Source organism: Protopterus annectens, chromosome 7.part0 (assembly GCF_019279795.1).
Source record: "Protopterus annectens isolate FY-2018-M chromosome 7.part0, PAN1.0, whole genome shotgun sequence".
NCBI lineage: Eukaryota > Metazoa > Chordata > Ceratodontiformes > Protopteridae > Protopterus > Protopterus annectens.
Window position 1 is genome coordinate 1,754,818,141 of NC_056739.1, and position 22,415 is coordinate 1,754,840,555.

The following is a 22,415-nucleotide window of genomic DNA, read 5'->3' on the forward strand; positions in this document are numbered from 1 at the left end:
AAAAAAGTAAACATTTGCACCAATTAGTGTCTAGAGGCAATAGGGATTGCTTTAAATAAAGAGAAAAGTAAAGGTTTAGGAGCTGTAGTAAAGATAGGAGGTATATATTTTATAATGAAAGAAATTTATGTGTTAAGTGTAACATTTGGGAATAAAGATGTAAGTAGAATTCAGTGGGGAAAAGCATAGAAGAAATAAAGCAAACTTGTCTTTTCTGGCAAACATATAATTTATCATTCAGAAAAAAAGACTTAGTTGATAAATTCAGTACTGATGGGGAAAATAGCATACATAGCAAGTGCCTTTGTGTTGCCAACAGTATTTGAAAAGGAAATATTACAGATATTTTTGTCATTTATATGGTGTTGTAGATTAAACCCAGTAAAAAGAGGAGTTTTGTATGTAGATAAAGAAAAAGAAGGGTTAGGGTTAATTAACTCAGTGGTATATGCTGCTTCATTAAATTTGCAGAAGAGACAGTCCACTGTGATGCAGTGATTAGCTTTGTCACCTCACAACAAGAGCTGCTCCACTTCGATTCTCAGCTGGGGTGCCTTCTGTGTGGAGTCTACATGTCCTCCCTGTGGTCATGTGGTTTTCCTCCAGGTGCTCCGGTTTACTCCCACATTCCAAGGACATGCCGGAGGTCTGATAGGGATGAAAATTTAGTAGGATTGTAAAGGAAGTGATAAATATGTGTAAACAGATTTGCATAGCTCTAAATCAGTACATTTATAAATGTTTGTAAATGTGTAAATATTCTGGAAAAGTTTTTTTTGCATATTAATAAAGGACCCCTAATCTCTTCTATTAGTACCATGGGTTCTATTACATCAACCCAATCTACCACCCAGTCAAACAGATGGAGCCTTGGTTTAACATTCCATCTGAAGGATGACACTTTTAACCTATAGCAACCCCCCCTGCACTACAGTATCAGCAATTGATCTACCCGAGGTGGGAATGGAATGCACAGCCTTCTGCACCAAAGGCAAACATGATACCTGTTGTATGACTGACACTGTTATGTATGTATAAGTGCTGACTTAGTGTAATTCGGCTGGAGACAGTGCTGCATAATAAAGTTGTGCATTTATGAACTCATCAGTCATTACACAAGCAAGAAGACATGCTATGTCACATGATCAAGGTCCATCAACATGAAATTTGAGTGCTCGACATGATATCTGTGGAAGTGTCACATATATATCAAAAGGGCACACCTGAGAGCCTGTACAAGGGCTACTGATTAAAGTACTAACTGGTTTTATGTTACAAATGGGAATGTAATGGGGCTATAATGCAGTCAGATAGTAGGAAAAACAAGCAGAGGAATACACAGAAAGACAATGGGAAATGTTGCAGTAGCTGGGGTGGAGAGACATTTTTATGTGACAGGTGCTCTTTTCTTTTGAGAAGATGAGTAGAGGGAGAGAGAAAATTTATGGAAGATGTGGGTGGGTTGTAAGGAACAGGGATGAAAGCAGGGGCAGACACAAAGATATAATACAGAAAAAAAACTGACAGGGAAGGTAGTGATATAAAGGGAGGGCTGAAATAGAGATGTGCAGGCAGAGAGAGGATGGCCAACTTGTGATGGGAATAATTGGACAACAAACAGAGGAAGCAGGGTGTTGCATAAGGAAGGGGAATACCATAATGGGGGATATGGTGTGATGAGTGCAACCTGCCAAACCATTCCAGTGGAAAATCCACAAATAATTCAGTCACTTTTGTGGCTGACATCAAAGGCATGTTCTGCCACTATTGGTGTGATGGTCTGAGCTGGGCTCTGCCAGTTGCATGAAAATGTGCACCAGGGTGCCGATACAGGTATTGAGCCATTGGTCCACTTCAGTTTTTGCTAGTTGCCACACTTCCTACTTGGTGATCCGGGAGGACCCCTCTTTGTTGCTCCCAATAAGAAACCTATTCAGCCCACAGATAAGCAGCAGCATATACTTTCTAAAGGATAACCATCATCATCCTGCAGAAAGGTTGGCTTGGGAACTGCTGGGAACTTAGTAGTTGGTGCAGTAGGCACTGCAGGCTGTGGTGGACACTGCCACATGACTTTCTGATTCACATCTGCTGCTGCAGAAAAAAATAAACAGAATTAGAAAAACAAAACAAAAAATATATATAACAAAACAGAAGATTATGACAGAGAGCAAGAGAACAGGATAGAAACAGTGCTGGTCAGTTTGATATGGCATACTTTATTAAGCTAGGCTCTGGGAAAAGGAAAAACTCAGCATAACAATGATTATATAAATGCCTGGGGAACACCTATGATAACACAATGGATAACACCAGCGAATATAAATTGCTCTAGATCTGTCACCTGTGGTACATGGTATAGATTGTTACCAGTGTGTGTGTGTGTGTGTGTGTGTGTGTCTGTGTGTGTGTGAGTGTTTATATGAGAGAGAGAGAGAGAGAGAGAGAGTGTGTGTGTGTGTGTGTGTGTGTGTGTGTGTGTGTGTGTGTGTGTGTGTGTGTGTGTGTGTGTGTGTGCGCGCAAGCGTGTGATGAAATAATGGAAGTGTACAAATAAAATGGTCAGCACTGTGGAAAACAGATGTATGTGGAGTTTTCATATGCAATGTAAATGCAGGCTATGTGATATAGGCTGGCCAGTATAATAAATAACATGCTTAAAACTAGCAATATGAATAGACATGCACAATGTGTTACTGCTGTAAGTGTCCAAATGGAAAACTAAAAGCCTAATTGTAGTGGTACACAGCTTCATTCAGGAAGCAGGCATGATACCTGACATGCCAGTTTGGGTTGGGGATACATGGACGACAGAAATAAGCAAAGCTGCATTCCCAGATGGAAGGAGATGCTAGGCCTGCTGTTCACTTGGTAATTAATCTGCTGTAGGCACTGCAGTTAAGGGGAAATGTATGCAGATCATATAGCCACTTGTAACATTTTAGTATGGAATATTGTCATGGCAGTTATGCCATTATGTCACATTATTTCCCAAGACAGTATCCATCACAGGTGTAGTGGGATCAGTAAGGTGGTTGGTATTGCCCAACATGGACAGTCATTTATACACGTGTTAATTCCCATGTGTTCCCACAGGTGTGGTCTAGCTGGCAGAGTGACAAAAGGATAACAATCCTTGACAAATCTCCCCCCCCCCACAGTAGACTAAGATTCTGCTGTAGGCCCTATACTCCCATGGTAGGAGAATCTTGTAGAAGTATAAGGGGTCATATGTGTCAGAAAATAGTGCAAAAAATATAGGTGTGGGTGGATACAATTTAACAGTGTTGCAGATGCATTGCAAGGTCACCATCACAATCTCCCCTAAAACAAACAGGGAATAGCACATAGTTGCAGAAAGACTGGCCACTGGAACCAATCCCACAAGACACCACCAGCTGGCAGAGACTGAGTAGATCACTGAAACATTCAGAAGGTAAATCAACACTAATTCTGAGTTGAATGGTGGATTAGATGTTGAAACTGGACTGGTGAGGACTGCCCAAGTGTCTGTTGGAAATGCCCCTAGTGAGTACTGGCAAATATGGTCTTGTTGGACATTAATATCACATTAGTCTCATATATGCCCACATGACCACTCACATTACTGTGACCAGGAACATCAATGCTGCAACTACAAACACCGGGAGCACATATTACAACAACTGTTGAGTTTGTGTCTGTCTGGAATGTACCACATGAGTTGTGTGACATGCCATTGCAAGCAGACAGTGTGTACCATCTATGTAGAGTGTATTCACACATTGCATAGCATACTTCTGTCACCCAGAGATGTCTGGTCTACGACAGAATCATCCGGCACTAATAGACCTGTATGTTTCCATAGGTCCTATATATTCTTGGCATATAGCTGTCTGTGTGATACGGGTCACATACATACATACATACGCAGGTACATACATGCATACATACTGGCTAATATGCATTTATGTTATCTGTGTGCACTCACAGGTTCCAGTGCAAGAGGATCCTGCAATACAGGTCTTTACAGACTTGAGGTCAGCACATTTGTAGTGGCTGATGTTTATGACATATCACAGTCAGAGGACATAGTGGTACCGAAAGCAACATTAGCAGTAGAGGAGCACTTGCAGAAGCCCAACATGCCCCTCCTTGCATCAACTAAGTTTATTGAAGGATGTCCCATCCATGCATGTTGCATAGATGGTACACAGGCAGCAGAAATGCAGCCATCATCTAAGGGTTACATGACCTCTGTAGTGCACACACATTTTATTAGTGAGAGCTGCATTGATTCCTGTCAGTGCCCAGATACTTGGTTATTCTATGAAGTTGATGTTCTCCTAGGCATCAACTGGCAAATAAGCAGGGCTGTGATCCAGGTAAAGATGCTAATTGTACCATGGTAGAGGTACAAAGTGTGATATGTGCCCTGCATGAAGATATCTATGGCTACTATAAATACTGCTTACCATTGCAGGGAATGATCTAGGTACTTGAGAAGCATTAGTGGGTTCCTGTGGCAACTTTCCAATGGCAAGCATACCCATAGCAAGTATCAGTTACATATTGCAAATGTGCACAGGCACTTGGCATGTGTGGCTGGTGTCACTATAACTGTGGATACTTGTGTGGACATAGATGAAACTCTTCTCGCTCCACTTTTGCTTTCACTCCAGGCCATGGAGGTACATATGAATGTGGATAATACCCTTTACTTGAATATGGCCTCCCTCCCTAGCTGTGTCCAGTCATATGGACATGGGTGACACTCCTCTGACTCCATCATTGCATCCACCCCGAGGGCCATATATGCTCATGTGGGATTATACTTGTCCAGCTCCACTGTGGGCACACCCCACCATATACTCCACTCAGGGTCAAGGAGTTACACAGTGATCCATGGTAGATGACCCCCAAATGACATGTACCCCTGACCAGGCAGGATATACTGGTAGATGCCCACCTACCACAACCACACAGCTGGGGTTACAGTGACATTCCAACATATACAGTCAACATGCTATGGTCTCCTATGAAATACATGCCTCCAGATCTGCCTCTGTAGGGACAGCAGTTCATCTAACCAGCACTATACTCCTAGAAATTTCACATCAACACCCAAGGGCATGATCCATGGCACCCCACAACCCACTATGTGTGTGCTTGCTTACCACAGGTGCCACCCATGACTGACTCTTCCACCTGTGGTAGCATTGTTGCTCCATACCACTGTCCCCCAAGTTGTGTAAATGATGATGACTGTTGTTTGCAAACTCCTCTGACTTTTGTGGGTATGCTAATGTCTGATGCAGACAGAGGTCAGTCTATGCATTTTAATGTATAGCATGGGTATGTAAAAGCATGCAACACTTTTGTTCTGTGTTTATGTCCTCTTATGATGCCATGTCCAGTTCCCCTTCTGCTGCTGGCACAACAGTGTCAACCAGTGATACAGTTTCTACTTGTTGTAACTCTATACACAACATAGAACTGTAGCATGATGCATACCACCGATATCTTGCTACACATCATAGGAGGGGGTTGCAGTGTACCAACAGTTGCATCCATTAGACAGAAGTGAGATATCAGCAATCAGAACAAATCCAATGATGTTTCTTGTCTGTGACAGGACAGTCTTGTATGCCATTTCTGCCCCTATCTGGATACTGTGAATGACGATCATCAGCCATGGCTCCAAGGTTATGCAGCATCACCTGTAAAAATGCAATGGCAAACACCACTATGAGTAGTAGTGTGCTACCTATATTCATGTTACCAGGCAATTATGGGGTCTGGGACTCATAAGGTGTGTGCTACTGAATAGATGACTGTGGGAAATCTCCTGACATGAAGCTGTAGTATAGGTCACACATGTGCCAGGTGTGGGAATCATGGAAACTGACTGGATGGCACACAGATATTCTCCTTATAATATCATGTGTAATACACAACTCCTGGTATATAATGGTGTGAGAAACTTTCTGGTGGATATACTGAACACAAAGTGGAACAGGAGGAGCCTTGAGGGTTAGGTGGATTCAGGTAATGGCCCCAAGGACCTCAGAGAAATGGAGTATGTTGCACAATGTATATATAATTGTGTCTCTCTTCTCTTCTGTCCATGGGAACTGCACCTGTTTTTCTCACACACATCAGCATCAAACTCTAGGAACTGTGAAGGCTTTGTGAGGTTGAAGCCTGTGAAACTCCTAGCATATTTCCTATTGAATGCTGAATGGCCCCTGCAGTAAGATTGGTTAATGCTACAGAAACATTCATATTTAGTAGGCTAGGCATTAGATGCATACCACTTGGTCCCATGTAAGGATGACACCGATCTACCAACTTGTGGAAGTGGACAATTATGCCCTAGTTATGGGGATGATGGTAAATCAACTTTTGAAAGATATTTCTGTAATGTCGAGTGATATGGCACATAACATCATGAGATAATGTTTCTAAACTGGCCACTAATACATGCTAACTACATGCTATTCCTAACATGTTAGCACAAAACTCATTCACTGGGAAATGCTGGTGTACAATGGAAAACAATGACTGCTGAGATTTATTGTGTTATTTTATATGTTTCTGAATCATGCTGCTATGTTTGCATTGGTCATTTGCATATGTAGTGCTCTCATTAGCATATTCACATTCATCTGTATGTCATTATGCAGTTGTTTGCATGCAAAGCATACTGTGATGTGTACCATGCTAAAATGATCATGGTATGTGTATTTTGAATTGGCACCTGCCTGAGTGCTGCCTGCCATCACACTATTGCATTTAACACAGTTTGCTAAATGTTTCTGATTACCATCTGTAGTGTACAATGCTCCAACGTATTGCAGATGAGGAATTAATTAAGGTTTTAATAGTTTTAACTTAAGAAGTAAGAGAGGGTATATCTACAGATTGTCAAGATTAGTCTCCCTGAGCATTAAGTGCCCAAATCACAAGATAATGATGAGCAGAAAGCCAACAGCTGTTTTCCATAGGGAGTCACTGCTGGTGTGTTTTTTAAGTGTGTGCTGTGATGTATGTAATCAAGTAAGTTTTCAAACATGCAGCTTAAAGCATGACTGAGAAGATGGAAGTGTGTACAATAAGAGCTATTAATGAAAATGAAATCAAGAGATTAAAAATAATTGAAGCAATTCAAATGAATAATCTAAAGTAAAAATGCTACAACCATTTGGTAATTAAGATAGTTCCTGCTAACAATGAGAAGATAGAAACCACACCCTCTGCAAACAGAGTGGCTTCAAATACAGGAAAACACACTGTAATTTAATTAGAACAGTCTTTAGGAAATTACAACCATTTTGTAAAAAGCTGAAGTTAATCATTGCACCAGAATTTTCAGGTCTATGAAGTAAAAGACTAGAACATGATGGAAATGTCTGTGGGCACTGTTCTGTTGCAAACGGAATTTAGTACATACCGTACTGTACAGTGTTAAACTGTCATTGCTGCTGCAAGAAAACATTTTTGTCATACAAGTTGATGACTAAACAAACACGTGTAAACTAGATGTAGTAAAGAATCTGTGCTGGTAAGAGAGGTATTGTTACAATGGATTAATATGTCATATGACCCTGCATTCTGAACCAGTCTGACACATACCTCTCAACCTCTGAGCATTACAAATCATAGCACTAGCCTTTAAAAGTCATAACAGAGGGTCAGAGAGAGGAATACCTTTTTTCTTTCAAATAGAAGGTCTTTATATCCTTGACCCTATATAGCAAGTGATAGACAATCGTTGCATAGGTTTTGTTTATTTATTCAATAAGTTATGTGCCCATCAGTAAATTAAAATAGACAAGGCAACATTTGAGGGCCAAAATCATAGCACTATGCCTGAATCATGGTAGTTGGCAGGTATGGTCTGACATAAAGAATCTTGGTGTTATTACAGCTACATATATACCTCTTGCCCTTTTATGTCTACAATATTTATACTTTTTAAGTGTACATACAACCCTCCCCCCCAGAAATGCTTTTTTGGGATGTTATCTAATATGCACCTGTTTTACATAAGAATGATTCATTTGGATTTGTTACATATACTGCAGTTTTCCATGATTATACTATTTGACAATGGCAGATCAGCAAGGTATAATTTGATAGGATTTGTTTCAAATGAAACAAATAGACTTTGAAAGCCTGTATACATAACATTACCTCTCAGGCCACTTGCTAAACATCACCTCCTCAATTTCATTGTCACATTGCTTGCAAGACAGCATGGATACTACCTTTTTTTTTTTTTTGTTTGCAGATCCCAAACTGCAGTATTAACATTTTAATTCTTAGTTTTGTAACACTTAGGTTTAGCTAAAGAATTACCAGATCACTTGAAAATTAATATATTTTATGTTGCTTTCCTAGGGGTTATAATAGAGCGCAGAACAAGCAATAGTACTGGATGTCTACACATTTTCATTAGTTATATGAATATAACATTATGTAGTAAATAACAGAAAATAAAATGATCATATCTCTTTACGTAACAAGCATTTAAATATCGATAATATATGGTCACATAAAACCTTAACTTTCCCTACATAACCTGTCCTATAAATTCTTAATGTTCAAAATAGTACCATAGTTGCACAAAGAGCCACTGATTTACATTAAGAGATTGATTATCTTCTTGTGTTGTCTTATATTGTTTGTTTTATTCAGATGGCACTCCAGTAAATTGTCCCCAACCCCTCTACTGCCACCACCCCTACAACTCATATTAGTAAACTTATGGAACCATGGACTTGCACTTTCCAACTGTCTCAGCAGCCAGCATGTTTGAAATTGTCATCCTGATACAATGTAGCAATTGTCTCACATTTACTGACAACTACCTAATACTTAAAGAAACTGACACGATATGGGGGAGATATAGTTATACAATGTTACTGGAGGCAAACTCTCACATATAGCATATACAAACAGCAAACAGGTTGACTGTAAAAACACACCACTGAGCTATACCTATCACACACATTTTAGATTAAAAAATGTAGACTTAATATGCTGAAGCTCTTAAAAGTAATCTACCTAAACTATGAAGACCTGCTAAATGGAACCCAAAAAACAAGTACCCGTATTAAGCTCACACTCAACTCGGTAGGACCCACTACAAAACATGCAATTATAACTCAGTGTCTCAACTCAAAAGCCTATAAGGCAAACCTCCATACAGTCCAACATCCTAGTCATGGATAACTCCATAGTGAGGTACACTAATGTGCCACTCATCAGGCTGTGCAAGGAGAGGGTTATGGTCAGTTGTATATCGGATGCCAGGATTCGCCATACCATGTATAGATGGAAGCCCTTATACCACAAGTCGGCATGTGAAACAGTCATGGTTCTTGTGGGAGTAAATTATCTGAGACATACCTCTCTGGACTATTTGTAAAGAGACAACATGACACACTTAGAGTATGTGTCCAAGGCATTTATCGATCTAGCCTTGAGCAGTGTTTTACCTTCACCAAGAATGATGCCATAATATAAACAAAATATTATTGATGTTAATAATTGGCTTTGTTTATGGTGTCATTCAAAGGGAATGTAATATATACCAGCCTGGGAGAAAATGATCGAGAGTTCTAACTGCTTTGCCAAGGATGGCCTGAGCCTATCCCCAAAGGCTTTATATATTGGTAGAAATATGTTTTCATCAAAATAAGGCCTTTTTAGGTAATGTCAGTCTTCAAAAGCTCCCAACATTGCAAAACTGAATTTAGACAACATAAAGGTAGTGCTATGCAAGACTGTTGAAAATACCACATCAATGAAAGGTTTCAAGGCCTACCAAGCATTCAGGCCCATTGCAGTAGATGAAGGATCTAAAGGTGGTAGTGTCTCTATATTCATAAAAAGAAAATTTCACCTCCAGACTCGTCAGACAGAATCATGACCTGGAACTCCTCCACATTTAATTTGCCATTAACAAAACCCCTTATCACATCATGGCTAACTATAAGATCCCCAATATGTCACTCCTCCTGATTCTTACTTCCTACTTGACAAGATAGAGTCTCAATGCATTTAGCCAAACACCATTCTTCTAGGGTACTTCTACTACCTATCCATCAACATATGCCCAGATATGTGTGCACTACATAAACACAAACTCACTGGACCAGTTAGTCCACACGCCAACTAGGAGCAATAAAATCATGGACTTGGTTCTCAACAATGTGGGACAAAATGTTCTTTATTGGTGGTAAATTCCTTCCTAGTCATATCAGACCATAAATCAGTTACTTTTACCATATGACTGAAACCAGAAGCACCTTCCAATAACTTGGTTTTCAGACATTATAACTACTCTGCTGAAACTGAGTAATGACCTGACTAATTTCAACATCATCTCCTAACCTGATGACCCCTCTATGTGTGTGGAATCCCTTATTGGCGAATTCTACATATATATATATACAAATAGCTGCATATATGCATCTTTCCCCCTCTGAAGTAAATTCTAAATTTAAAAATATACCCCTGTGATAGAACCCAAAAATAAACAGACTAAAAAGTTCATTGCATGTAAAAAAATGTAAATCTTTAGTTACCAAAAATGCTTTTGATAAACATAAGAAGGTACTTTGATCAAGATAAAAATAGTCAACCAGGCTAAAGTCAACAATAAAGCCTTCTTTAAATATGTTAGAAATCTCAGAAATTATGCTCAGCAATGTGTAATGCTAATAGCAAAGTATATTACTTACTCAGACCAAGAGGACATAGAGGTAAATTTATCTGCTAACAGATTGGTTAACTTCACTCACCCCCCACCACATTACCAGATCACATAGTAGCATCCACACCACCCCCTTAAATACCCCCAAGACAAGTTCTCAAAGCACTGTCCAAGGCCAAGAACACTAACTCACTGGACCTGAATAACATACCAGAATGCCTACTGGCCAGCCAGAAACAGGATCTGTACAACCTTCTACAGGGGCTCTTCAGGCTCATCCTCCAAACAGACTTTATGCCAGATGAATGGAGGACAGTAGCAGTAATCCCCTGCATAAAGGTAGCATTAACACACCCAGGAAGTTAAAAAAAAACAATAAGTATGACCACCCTCATCTTTAAGGCTATGGAAAAGATCATTATGGGATTAATAAATAACAACACAGGCAAACTATAGACTTCTGACTCAAAGCCAGTACAATTTTGTCAAGGGCAGATTCTGCTTTGTTAATCTGGTTAAGAAGGTTACTCAATCAGTGGATGAGGGAAAATTGGTACACATCCCATATCTAGACCTCTTACAGGAGTTAGACACCAAGTAAACCCCTCTATAACCAAATGGACAGCAAATTAGTTCACTAATAGAAACCAAGAAATTAGGTTGGGCAGTTCTACCTCCTCCAAAGTACCTGTCATTAGTGGTGTACCTCAGGGTTCAGTCCTCGAGACACTTTTCCTTGACCTTTACTTCTTGGAGGTCAAAGCTAATGTATCTGCTTTATTTTCTGAAAAAAAATATACTTGTTTCCCACCTTTCTAAGCTAGTATAGTCCAGTTTTCAGGTTAGTGCTGAATTCAGGGCTGTGTTACAAATCTCTGTGTTTGCCCATACCTTACTTGGATAGAAGGAAGTTTCTCTGTTCACCTGTGAGAGAGAGATGCTTTGAGCAGCCTATCTTTCCCCGGAGGAGTAGTTTTAGCCCAGAAAGTAGTAGTTTATTGGCCATTTTGGGCTAATTTCTCTCTCTTTTATTTCCCTGCTATAAAAAATGCATTTTCCTGGTTTTGCATGCCGGGCAGCGCCACTTAGCTAGGGTATAACTATTCCTGGCTCCACAAAGTCTCTTCTTCAATTTTTCCCTTGGAACTAGACAAACTTTCAACTTAAGCACTCAAGCCATTCATTTCTCAGCCTGGCACTTGCTCAAAACTCATAGCAAGCACTTATAAACCCCAGCACTAGACCCCCCCTATACTGTACAGAAGGACAAGGCTCTCTATTCGACCTTTCCAGCCATTCAGTAAAACAGTTCACTATACTTATCCAGGCATGTCCAAAGAGCAGTTTCAGGTGTACTCTCCAGTCCAACTGGTGAATCTGGGCATTTTGAGGCAATGTTACAACTGCCTCATGTACACAGACAACCCCCTCCTCCTACCACCAAAACACTAATACATGCAAGAAATTCAGTTATACAGCCAAACTGGAGGCTAATCTCTCTCAACCCAAGACTGGATTAGACAGTCAGGAGGAGAAGGGAAATACTGGCATCACACCACCAGTCTCACATAGACCTATTAAACCAGCACCAGCAAAAAACACACATAAATACACAAAAACATTCTTGGAGGCTCTAAATAAAAATATGCAAAAGCAAAAGAGACCTCTAAAGCAGACATCCAAGCAACCTCCACCCCCCAACACAAACCATGAAACACATATTTCACAAAACCAGTGTGCCACGCAAGCACAGCCCTTAAGGCAAAATAACATACCCAACATACTAGTAATAGGTGACTCTATAGTCAGGCACACTGACATCCCACTCACTAGGATGGACAAGGAGAAGGTTACTTTTAGCTGCCTGTCGGGTGCCAGCATCCACCAAATAACACAAGCACTCAGGTCACTCCAGAACAAGTACAAATATGACTCTGTCATTGTCCATGTTGGTGTGAATGACCTGAGCCATACCTCCCTGGACTACATGAAAAGAGACATGGAAGAGCTTTCTGATCATGTAGCCCAGGCCGGTATGACCCTGACCCTGAGTAGCATCCTGCCCTCACCAAGAATGATACCATGGTATAAAGAAAAAAATATCAATTTCAACAATTGGCTAAGTTTCTGGTGTCATTCAAAAGGGATCCAGTGTCTGTCCACATGGGATGACATGCTCGACAAGCCACGCTGCTTCGCTAGAGACAGCTTGCACCTGTCACGCTTAGGCTTTTGAATACTGGCCAAGGCTCTTGCCACTCCCATAGTGCCTTTTTTAGGCAAGGCTCAAAAGACAATCCCACCACCATAAATAGCACAAGTAAAAAAATTTGAGGGTAATGCTACTCAATGACAGAAGTCTAAACCTCAAAATGCATGCACTCGAGGCACTCCTCAGTCTGGAGAAAATCGATATATGTGCAGTAACAGAAACCTGGTTTAAGGCTCCAGAGAACACCCCAGCACTACCAGGCTACAACTTATACCATACATTTTGGCCACAGAGCCTGGACCGAAATACAAAAGGTGGAGGAGTATCCATATTCATCAAGGATACCCACACCTCCAGGTTAGTGGCATAGCACGATGCTTCAGAGATCATCCACATGCAACTAGCAATGGGCAAAACTGAAATTCAAATTGTAGCTTGCTACAGATCACCCACCATGTCCCAGGACCCCCATTCTGCATTTCTGGAAACACTGGGAAACATAAAGGTCCTACCAAACACCCTAATATGGGATGATTTCAACTACCCAAACATTAACTGGGAGAACTACTCAAGTACTAACTCCCTTGCCCAACATGTCCTAGAATTTATAAACTCAAAAACCCTGGATCAACTGGTCAACACTCCCACCAGAGGTGACAACATATTGGACCTGGTCATCATCAACATGGTCAACCGGTGTTCCACACTGGAGGTCAACCCCTCGCTGGTTAGATCTGACCATAAACAAATCACTTTGGATATCCATATTCTGCCCCCACCCCCAGACAAGGAAACCACCGTGAAAAACTTTTCAAAAGCAAACTTAACGTTACTTAAGACCGAGGTGGAAAGTTTCAAAGCCCCCATGCTAAAGGATAACAATGTCCAAGCTGCAAAATCCTTTACTAATGCATTCTACGGGCACCTACAAGAATGCATGGATCATGCTATCCCAAGCAAAACTAAGACTCACTCCTCCAAGAAAAGGAAACCAGTCTGGTGGACCCCTGCCATAAACAAGATATACAATAGAAGGAGGAAACTAGTACAGAAAAGAGTAAAATCCCAAGAAGGGAAGATATCCCTGATCAGTATAAGCAAGAAACTATGATTCCTCATAAAATCGTCCAAGGCAAGCTTCAAAAGAAAAATTGCCAAGGACTCCAAAGATAACCACAAGGCATTCTTTAGCTATGTCAAGAATCTAAGTGGCAATGCTCAGATCTGCTCAGAGTTAGTGCAGAATGGCAGAAAATACACTGAACCAGACGATATTGCCAACATCCTGGCAGACAGGTTCAGTGCAAACTTCACCCCTCCCTCACCCCCAAAAGGGCCCATAACCATATCAGAAGAATGTAGAGCCCCTGAAATCACAGACACTCAGGTTAAAACAGCCCTCTCCAAAGCCCAAAACACAGCATCAATGGGACCAGACAGTATCCCAGGTTGTGTCCTACATGAGCTCAAAGATGAACTAACCCCTCAACTAAACACACTGTTCATACTCAGCCTCTCCACAGGCTACGTACCCATAGAGTGGTGCACAACAATGGTTATTCCTCTCCACAACAGACCCCGGAAACTATCACCCTATGAGCCTGACTAGTTTAGTCTGCTAGGCTATGGAGCGCTTCATCATGGAACTAATTAACAGAGACATTGGGAACCTCCAAACACTGGACCCTACCCAGTTTGGATTTGTTAAGGGCAGATCATGCCTCCTAAACCTGGTGGACTTCTTTGAGACAGTTACCAAGGCTATAGATGAGGGAAAGGTGGTACACACAGCCTACCTAGACCTCACAAAAGCCTTTGACACCATTCCTCATTCTTGTATTATAGACAAGCTCACCAGCCTGAACATAAATCCCTATGTCACAGGATGAGTTGCCAATTGGCTCAAGGACAGAACCCACATGGTGAGAGTTGCAGGAGCTAGGTCTTACTCTAAACCAGTTACAAGTGGCATTCCCCAGGGCTCAGTCCTAGGACCCCTCCTGTTCGGCATATACTTCTCAGAGGTACAGGCAAGCACAGGAGGACTATGGCTGACCAAGTTCACAGATGACTGAAAACTAGGGTCTGACACAGACATCCTCCAAAAGGGTCCCACTGAGATGGATACCTGGTGTCAAAATCATGGCCTCAAGCTAAATGCCAAAAAGTGCATAGTCATCCCGTTTGGAAAAAACGAAGTATCCACAAGCTACCACATAGGTGGTAGTCTCCTAAATATGGAAGATGTAATAAGGGATCTGGGGACCCAAATAGATAGTAAACTCTCCTTTGACAATCACATTGCCAAAGTGGTTAGAAAATCCTTGTATGTGACTCACCTAATCACAAAAGAGTTTGCATCCAGATCAAAAGAGGTCATTGTACCCCTCTATGCATCACTCATCAGACCCATCATAGAGTACAATGCCCCATTTGGGATGTACCTTACAAGACACCTGCAACAGCTGGAAAGACCACAGAAGTACCTCACCAAGAGGATCACTGGCCTCAAACAAATGCCCTATGCAGCTTGACTGAAGAAACTCCAGCTGTACTCGGTTGCATACCACCTACTCAGAGGTGATCTCTGCCTGAAATACAAGGCCATGTCCAACCCAGAATTGATGGACATGCTCCACCTAAAGAAAACCTTATCCCCTCAAGCCACATGCTCTAGGGATCTAAACCTCACAACAACAATAAATAGGACATGTTGGAGGGATAGATTCCTGTCCCAGAGACTTTCCATGCTTTGGAACAAGATTCCAATCTACACTAGGCAGAGCTCCTCGCTAACACTCTTCAAGAGAAACCTTGACGAATGGATGGGAAGCAGAAAGTTTACCCTGGGGATCACTTCAGTGGCTCTGCTGGACAGAGGCACAGGGAACTAATCTAAGAGGGCGGTGAAAGCCAACACATTCTGGCTAGGCTTATAAATGCCTTCAGGCAGATAGCCTAGTACCTACCTATGAACCTATTAACCTATTAAGGACTTATGGATGACACCTGAAACTTCGTGCCATTTTGAAGTCACAAGAGGGCATGCACCAGGATCCTCTAAGAATGCCTGTCCTAAACAAATATCAGGTGTCAAAATCATGGCCTTAAACTAAATGCCAAGAAATGTATAACAGTATCCTTCTGCAAGCATGCTATGCCCTGTAACTATCACATTAATAACACAACCCTAAAAATGTATCCACTAGTTAGGGACCTGGAATTGTAGACAGTGAATTTTCCTTTAATCACCATGTATCTACTACTGTAAGATGAACTGTCCTTCAATCACCATGTATTCACTATTGTTGCACAGCTTATTAGTAAGAGTATGACATCCAGTTCAAGAGATGTGATCAGTCCACTGTATTCAGCACTTTTTAGGCTAATCATTGAGTATAATGGGCCCTTTACAATGCACCTGTCTAAACACCTGATACAACTTTAATAACCACAGTGATTTTAACTGAAGAAAATCAAGTGTAAGTCATAAAACTACAGTGACTGTCTCAACTCCCTGTCCATCTTCTCAGTACCTTACAGCCTACTGAATACCAACCTTTGCCATGCTTACGCTTACAAAGCCTCAGGTGACCACATCCTTTCAGAACTACTCCATAACCACTAGTCCGGGGTGGCATAAACACCAGCTCAACATATATTAATCTATTCTGCCACATAAATAGAATATGTTAGAGGGACAGATGTGTATCACACAACATACAACTTCTCTGGAATCATCTTCCTATCTACATAAAGTAAAGTATGCAAGCAAAGGAGAGCAGTATTGCTGGAATTGAATTCATCCTCAAGTCTTGGTGAGTACCTTCATGAGGTGGACCCTGTTTTTCACAAAATCTCACCAAGATGACGCATATATAGATTGTATTTTACATAGCATATTCATGGACAGAAGTAGGTTAAAAGCTAAAAAAAGATAGCTTTGTGCACAAGACCCAGGATAAAAAAGGGCCCAATCCTGGTAGGTGCACTGGTCCAGCACTAGAAAAAAAGACAGTGTAGAATCCTCAAGACATGGAAACATTCTTACAATGGGGTTAGGCCAGGCTCAGGAGGAGGATGGCCCCCTGCTCTAGAAGGAAGTAGCAGACCACAAAAACCCAAAAAAGAGTCATAAAGATGATAGAGTGGACAGTTGAAGATGAGAAAGAAATTATGTATTGTTACTATTATGCAAGAAGCCTATAATTTCCAGACTGAACATATAGAAAAAGATTAAGAGAGAAATTAGAAGAAAGAAAAACACTTGCATAAGGAAAACTGTCAGATGCTTCAAATAAAAAATTGTGTTCATTAATATAGCAGGCTTACGAAAAACATTATATAGATCATTAATCCTTGGGCTGTTTGGAAAAAGAAGCAACTACGGAAGTGTGAAAATGTAAAGAACAAAATCTAGAGATTTTTGAAAGTTTTAAAAAAGAAATATGGACATGGGAAAGAAAGAGATCTGATATGGTACAATAAATGCCAAATTAATCAATACAAAAAAGCAGCCCCGAAGATACTTGAAGAAAAATACAAGCAAAGGCATCCACATTCACAATACAAAAAATAAGATCTCAAAGAGGGAACATAGAACAGAAGATTAGTAAATTAGAAGTTAAAAAATAGAAGCTGAAGTTATGGAATGCCTGTGACGTAAAGGATTTGGTGCATAAGGTCTAACACAGGTGATGTCACAGCATGATGGAACAGTGAGTCCCAAAAGTAAGGAGAAACAGGAGGAGCGGAGACATCTGAAGAAGAAATATGGACATGGGAAAGAAAAAGAAATTTAATATGGTGTAATATTTATGCAAAGGAGAAAGCAAAACCAATCAATACAAAAAGAGCAGCACCAAAGATATTTGAAGAGAAATACAAGCAAAGGCATCTGGATATGGAAAATTTTACAATACAAAAATAAGAAAATAAACAGGAAAAGTAGAAAGGAGAATTAGTAACGGAGAAGTAAAATAAATAGAAAGTGAGGCTATGGATTACCTATGAAGTGAAGGATTTAGTGTTGAAAATTTAAATCTGATAATGTCATGGCAGGATAGAGGAGTGGATTCCCAAATTAATGAGAAACTAGTGGAGTGGGAAATATATGATAGATTGCCATATGAAAATACTTCAGAGCCTTCCAAAGGAAACCAGTGCAAAAGTTCAGTTGGAGCTGCATAGCAAGTCGAGGAACAGGAAACTGTGGCAACTCTGATGCAGTCGACATTGTGGAGTGATAGGCAAGTGAGTTCCCATATGAAAGTGCAATGGATGACACAGAATGAAACTAAACAGAATGTGGCACAGGAAGATGCTCTGGAACTTTCTGTAGAAAGCCCACAGGAAATTGAGAACAAAAAATGTGCCCTTAGTTTCAGAAGAAAATGATCTAAGAGAAGAGTTGCTTGATTTAATAGAAATAGGCAGACATATTAAGACGAATGAAAGTAATAGACTACAGATAATCAATAAAATCCCAAAAGTTAGAAGGCTGATAAAACAAATAAACACAGTAATTAGAACTGTTCATAGAGATTCATGTGATATAACAGAGGTAAATAGGATATATTACTGTGCAGCTAAATTAATAACAGATAAAAGGCTTACCCCAAAAACACAGGATAGTAACGGAAAGGAAGGTGAGAAATCAAATGCCATCATGTAAGTATCAAATAGAGAAAACTATAAAGCAATTAAGACAAGAAATGTCACTGTTAGAAAATACCTCAGGCAGAAAAATGTGGAATATACGCAGATAAATATAAAGGAAAAGTACAAAATAAGCAATTTATTGATGACTCAAAAAAGTTTTATAGAGAATTGGGAATCAAAAGCAGAAGGGATTTAAACACCACAAAAAAAGAAGAAATAGATGAGTTTACTTCACTTCACCTAAAACTCATTTCATTTGCATTCATTTCACAGAGACCAACTCACCTAAAGTTACTTCACCTAAAGTTCACTTCAACTAAAACTCATTTCACTGACAATTAGTACTGGCAGTGTGTAGAGTACTGTAAAGCAAGCAAAAAGTATATATCCTTTTCCCCACTGTAGTGCAATCCTGGAGTTAATATATATAGTTAGAGGTGTAGGGGCACAGCCCCCTACACTGTGGGGTTTGGGGGCCGTAGCCCCCCACCTAGTTTGATTTTACCGAACAATATAAAACCAAACCGGACAATATAAAACCAAACTATATACTAACTCCAGGATCGCACTACACTTCCATATGAATTGCAGAAGGTGTCAAGTACTGTGCACATTGCCCATGCTGAGAAGAGCCCTTCTGGCTAACGTCAAAGATCGAAACAATATTAATTTCATGAACTTTAATCATACTTTGACTTGGGATGGGGGTCCATTCCCATCATGGTATTAGAAACCCAAAAGCCTTGGAGAAATTAGAAAAGTAAAGTATGGCTGTTACTCTGTTTAAGCATGATCTGGATGAACGAATGAGATGGGAAACACAAATTCACCCCGGATTTAACACCTTTGTCACTTATGAAAATGGATAACATGTAAATGTTTGCCCAGCTCTGGGCTATTCTTAACTTAAAGTGCAAAGGCCTCGAGTTTTTTTGTACTTACTTACCATAAACTTCTTAGGAATGCATGACTAGGCTTCAAAAAGTCCTTATGGAGCATCAGCCTATTAAATAGCTATGAACCTGTAAACACAGGTAATACCATACTCTTACACAATCCCTTTAATTACTCCAAGGATTTGTTGAAGTTATAGTTTGCATGTTATAGAGCAGTGCTGTTCTAAAATAACATATATTTATCTAAATCACACACATCTGGCACTTAGGCATATCTTCATATTACTTCTAAACTGCTTTCATTTAATGGTAGAATTTTTAAATCTGTTTTTTAAATCATTCCAGATGGCTGAAACTCTGTAGTTAAGTATCTGTTTTCCAAAAATGGTTTGTTCATGTGCCTAAAATTATTTTTTAGATGTCATTCATATCTGATGCACAATATTTTTCTTGTTCCCATACCACATTCTTTTGATGGATGGTTTGATAAATGATTTCATTTAGTAGATAATTGTAATTAATGAAACTTCCTGAATGTTTGTATAAATTAAAGATGCATGGTTTATCTACAGTGTATCAGCACTTCTGAGTCCTTATTGCTATCAAAAGTATAGGCTGACTGCAGTGTCCTGTTAATTTATTTTTATAACTTTGGCATGGTGCACTGACTCATCTTAAAGTACAGAACATGCCTTTTTCATATAACTAGATTAGTGACCGAAGGGTTACAGTACATATCTTAATGTCAAATATAAAATAATTCCGCCATGTAGATAAAGCCAGTGTGCTAAGAAATCAGGTAAAATAAAACAAAATGCAAAGTAAACTGTCACTATGGCACTTGATACTTAAATGGCAGCCTTTAATAAATTTCCTGCTGTTTAAGTATCGGGTGTTGTGGTGCCAGTTTACTTTACATATCTTAATGTCCTCAGCTTTATCCAAAGAAATAACAGTAAGGATAAAATAGGAGTGCAACTTTGCTTTATTTAGGCTTTTTCATGCTATTCTGGTAAGACAGACTAAGCACAGATGGTTCTTTCTATGAATAAATAGCCTCACAATTATGTCATCTGCTTAAAGTCGTATAATATATAATTGCAGTCATGGGTATCACACTGGTTTGTAAATTGTGCTTCATTTGTAACTAATCACATTAATTGCTGATCTGCAATATTTTGACATATTGTTAAGTTCTGACCATCTTGTTAACCTTTTTTCTGCTTTTAATAGCTAAGTCCATCTCTGTGAATTAAGTGTCCTTGAAGTTCCAAAAGTCTGCCTGCAAACCTCCAGTGTTCATGCACTGAGTTCATCCACCTAGGCTTTTTTTATTCATGTTCTAAGTGAATGATAGGAGACTACACCTTATGATATTCTTAAGTTTTGTGTACAGTGGAAATACCTGTGAAGTTACTGGGTATACTGAGAAAGACATAAGCTCATCCTTCTAATATGAGGTTATCAATATGCTCCGGGGTATCATTCTACAGAAAGTCTGGTACCCTCTCCTGCCTGCATCTCAGACACCCCCACATTTTCAGAGTAGAGCTGCTGTCTGATGTACGGTACCCTGTCAATATGAACCTCAGGTGCAGACCACATCTGTTTCATGAACCATTGTTTTGCATGATTATGCTTTATAAATTGAGCAGCATTTCCCTTATCTTAGAATTTTACAGATTTCTTGAAAGGTCTTGCCAACAAATGGGAGGTGTTCATGAGGGTATGTATTCATGTTTAAAGTATGATCTGAAAAATATTAAATGAGAGACACAGGTGACATGTTATTAATATTCTGGGCAATAACAAACATTGAGGGAAACTAAACAAAATTTTTATCACATTTTTATCACAAGCTGTAAAATAAGTAAATGGAGGAAGAAGGTAGTGGATTATAACTTAAAGGACCACAATCAGTGTTGTGATATAAAAGGAAGAGTGAGGAGGTGTGTTTATAAATGGAGGTTTGATAACAGGCATGAGTGGGACAGATTATTTCTGTACTCGAAGATGCCTGCGGACATGGCAACAGGGGTTGATATGGTGATGTGGGAACGGCTATATCATTTATGTGGATAATGGTCAGGGACATGATTAAAATGCCAAGAGCTGGAAGATTGTATCTTTCAGTTTTGCTGTTTGTTGGACACAGCAGAAAAGAGAAGTGGGACAAGCTATATGGGCTGCTTTGCAATACTGTACTGCTTGGCCTGTTTATGTTATTAGTTAAGTCATCCACCGATTTACGGCCTGGTGTCTGGAAGTTCCAGGTATGTAACAGTTCTGCATAGATTCTTCTTGAATTTCTTGAGGATTCCTTTTGTACTCATATCTGGTTTATTGGATACAAAAGAAATTCTATACATTTTTTTTTCTTTTGGGCTAGCATATCTGAGCTTGCTTTTATTTTAAGTTTGCTGCTTTTCTCTGCAAATTCTCTCACCAGATTAATACAGTTCTAACCCTATCAAAGATGCCATTACTTGTATGTTAATAATTCTAATACTTCTTGGTGTTAGACAATCTTGAAACCAATACAGAGATTTTGCATGTATGTGTGGGATACAGAAGGCAGATGAGAGAAAATGTAGTCTTTATTCGGAAACCCTTGATTCAGAATGGAAACATTTCTAAATTAATGTGAGGATATGCATGGCAGTTTTTGGATAATGTATTTATCTTACTCAGAAAATGGAGAATCAAGACAATAAGTTCTGGTCAAGAATATGGCACCCCCTGATGGCTATAACATGCTTTTTATTATGATTGATACTGCAATCCAGACAGCAGCTGACTATAAACTAATAGAGAGTGTATATGCATGCACTTGTGCATAGGCATCTGTGTGTGTGTGTGTGTGTGTGTGTGTGTGTGTGTGTGTGTGTGTGTGTGTGTGTGTGTGTGTGTGTGTGTGTGTGTGTGTGTGTGTGTGTGTGTGTGT

At 39.8% G+C, this 22,415-nt stretch overlaps 1 protein-coding gene across 2 annotated transcripts in view; it reads left to right on the plus strand.

Annotated features, from left to right (window-relative positions):
- LOC122807225 (alanyl aminopeptidase, membrane) overlaps positions 1-22,415 on the plus strand; it is a 1,192,582-nt gene that overhangs the window by 411,891 nt on the left and 758,276 nt on the right. The gene's annotated exons all lie outside the window — the stretch shown is intronic.